This window comes from Tamandua tetradactyla, chromosome 7 (assembly GCF_023851605.1).
Source record: "Tamandua tetradactyla isolate mTamTet1 chromosome 7, mTamTet1.pri, whole genome shotgun sequence".
NCBI classification, from domain to species: Eukaryota; Metazoa; Chordata; class Mammalia; order Pilosa; family Myrmecophagidae; genus Tamandua; species Tamandua tetradactyla.
In genome coordinates this window covers 9604132-9607362 of record NC_135333.1, presented here as the reverse complement: position 1 = coordinate 9607362, position 3231 = coordinate 9604132, and the positions used below count along the sequence as shown (strand labels likewise).

At 41.3% G+C, this 3231-nt stretch overlaps 1 pseudogene; it reads left to right on the top strand.

The window, feature by feature from the left end:
• The first annotated feature begins 909 nt into the window (after positions 1-909).
• LOC143689475 (fermitin family homolog 2 pseudogene) lies at positions 910-2983 on the top strand (annotated as a pseudogene).
• The last annotated feature ends 248 nt before the right edge of the window (positions 2984-3231 follow it).

Genomic DNA, 3231 nt, shown 5'->3' with positions numbered 1-3231 from the left:
AGGGGACCTAAAGATAGACAGAATCTAGAGATGGGGAAGTGGTTGCTTAATGCATGCAGAATTGTTAATGAAGTTGGACTCAAATGTTCAAGAATGGATAGAGGTGATAGCAGTTCATTATTGGGATCATAAGTAATAGTGCGATATTATAGACGAATTTGAAAGGGGCTATTTAAAATCATGTATGTCGCCAATTAACACTACAAATATAAATAAGTTCATGCATGAACTACTACAAATGTATGTCACTTGTATGAAGAGTTAATAATAAAGTGCTATATAAGGAAAATTACTGATTGCATGCTATGGACTATATTTAACAGCAGCACTTTAATATTTTTTATCAAGAGTTACATGTGTACTATACCAATACTAAAGCAAATAATTGGGGGTAGGGGAAAAGGGATATAGGGTGTTTGGGGGTTTTATTTTGTGTTTGTGTGTGTGTGTCTGTTATTTTTCTCTTTGTAGTAATGAAAATTGTCTAAAATTGATTGTGATGATGATTGCACAATTAAGGGAGGTTATTGTGAGACACTGATTGTATACTTTGGATAAAATATATGGTATGTGAATATATCTAAAAATCTACAGATTCAAAAAAACCAAATATTAAAAACAATAAACAGAGGTCCCCGAGCCCTGAGTCTGCACGGGGGGCCACCCCGCAGCGCCGCTGGGGGTGGGGGGTGGCCGGGGAGGTGGGCTGGACCCCTCCGGAGCTACAGTCCCGGAGGTAGGAGCGGGGCGGGAGAGAGGGTGGAGGGCAGGGAGCCAGCGAGGGACCGCAAAGACACGACTCCATTCGCAGCTGGGGCGCGGCCAGGAGGGGCCCCCAAAACCGCAGCCCTCACACCTACAGCCGTGCGAGCCCCAGGCCAGGAGGGCGAGGAGCGGCTGGAAGGAGCCATGGCTCTGGACAGGATTAGGGTGCCAGATGGCTGCTACGCGGAAAGGACGTGGGAACTGAGAGTCCACGTGACTCTAAACCGCGAGGTCATCCTCAGAGTGGACCGGGGAGGTTCACATTGGAGGGTGAGGCTCAAGTTGGTGGAAAAATTCGATGTAAAAAAAAGATTGGTCTGACCATGCTCTCTGGGGGGAAAAGAAGAGAACTTGGCTTCTTAAAACACATTGGCCCTTGGATAAGTATGGTAGCCAAGCAGATGCGAAGCTTCAGTTCACCCCACAGTACAAACTGCTCCGCCTACAACTCCCCAACATTGAAGTATGTGAAGGTGAAAGTAAATTTCTCTGATAGACTCTTCAAAGCTCTTTCTGACATCTGTAAGACTTTTAATGTCAGACACCCTGAAGAACTTTCCCTCTTGAAAAAACCCAGAGATCTGACAAAGAAAAAAACAGTAAAAGCTAAATGACCAGTCTGAAGATGAGGCACTTGAATTAAAGGGGCCTCTTATCACCCTGGATGAATATCTATAGATATGAAGTATCTATTCAAGTCCAGGACTCTATAGTAAAGCAAGGATCCCCATTTATAATGCTCATGATGGAAGTTCCTTTTCACCGACTTCTGCCTGGTTTAGTACAGTGCTTTGTCAGAAGGCAACCCAGGTATATCTGTTGTCAGCCAGCCAATCACATCACCAGAAGTCTTGGTAAAAATGTTCAAGCCACAAGCCCTTCTTGATAAAGCAAAAACTAACCAAGGGTGCTGGATTCATCAAGATCTCTCATGGAACAAGATGTGAAGGAAAATGAGGCCTTGCTACTCTGATTCAAGTACTACAGCTTTTTTATTTGAATCAAAATTATGATGCAATCAGAATCAGTCAGGTTTAGGAGCAGGCCAAGTAGGCTATTCTCCTAGAAAAAATTGAATGCACAGAAGAAGAAATGATGATGTTTGTGGCCTTGCAGTATCATATCAATAAGCTGTCAGTCATGGCATCAGAGAATCATTTGAACAACAGTGATAATGAAGTTGATGAAGCTGCTGCTGTCCTTTTCAGACCTGGAGATTACATTGGAAGAGGGTAAAACATCCAGAATTTGGGGTGACATCACTTCCATTCCTAAACTTGCTGACTATATTACAGTTTTCAAGCCAAAAAAGCTGATTCTGAAAGGTTACAAGCACTGTTGGTGCACCTTTAAAGATACACCTATTTTATGCTATAACAGCAAAGAAGAATCCAGTGACGCACCAGCTCATCAAATGAACCTAAGAGGATATGAAGTTACTCCAGATGTAAACATTTCAGGCCAAAAATCTAACATTAAATTCCTGATTCCAGTTGCAGAGGGCATGAATGAAATCTGGCTTTGCTGTGACAATAAGAAACAGTATGCGCACTGGATGGCAGCCCGCAGATTGGCCTCCAAAGGCAAGACTATGGCAGATAGTTCCTATAATTTAGAAGTTCAAAATATTCTTTCCTTCCTGAAAATGCACCGTTTAAACCCAGATCATCAGATAATAGCAGAAGAGATCACCACTGACATATATCCTGAATGTCTGGTGTCCCCTGGCTATCTAAAAAAATGTAAGAACAAACAGCCAGGCTATATAAGAGATTTGATAACAGCAAGAATCCTGGAGGCCCATCAAAATGTAGCACAGATGAGTCTAATTGAAGCCAAGATGAGATTTATTCAAAGTTGGCAGTCTTTACCAGAATTTGGCATTACACATTTTATTGCAAGGTTTCAAGGGGGCAAAAAAGAAGAACTTATTGAAATTGCACACAACAGCTTGATAAGGATAGATGCCAGCACAGGAAATGCAATTAAAACATGGTGTTTCAGCAATATGAAACAGTGAAATGTAAACTGGGAAATAAAAATGGTCACTGTAGAGTTTGCAGGTGAAGTACGATTGTCCTTCATTTGTACTGAAGTAGATTGCAAAGTGGTTCATGAATTCATTGGTGGCTACATATTTCTCTCAATGCTTACAAAAGACCATAATGAGAGTTTAGATGAAGAGATGTTCTGCAAACCTACCAGTGGTTGGGTGTGAATAGAAAATGCTGTGTAATGAAACTCGATGGCCATAATATTTAACTTCAAAGCTGTTGTTTGTTATATGTTGCTTAATAAGATAAGCTTGATTTTATCATGGAAATTTTTTTTTGCCTTATCAGACCAGCTAATACGCACCCTAACAAGCACAACTATTAATCTGCTATCATGAAACAATGTATGGACTGTTGAATGTGGCACACATTTCTTAGGGCCAGAAATTGAAAACTGAAGTAGTGGGCAAAG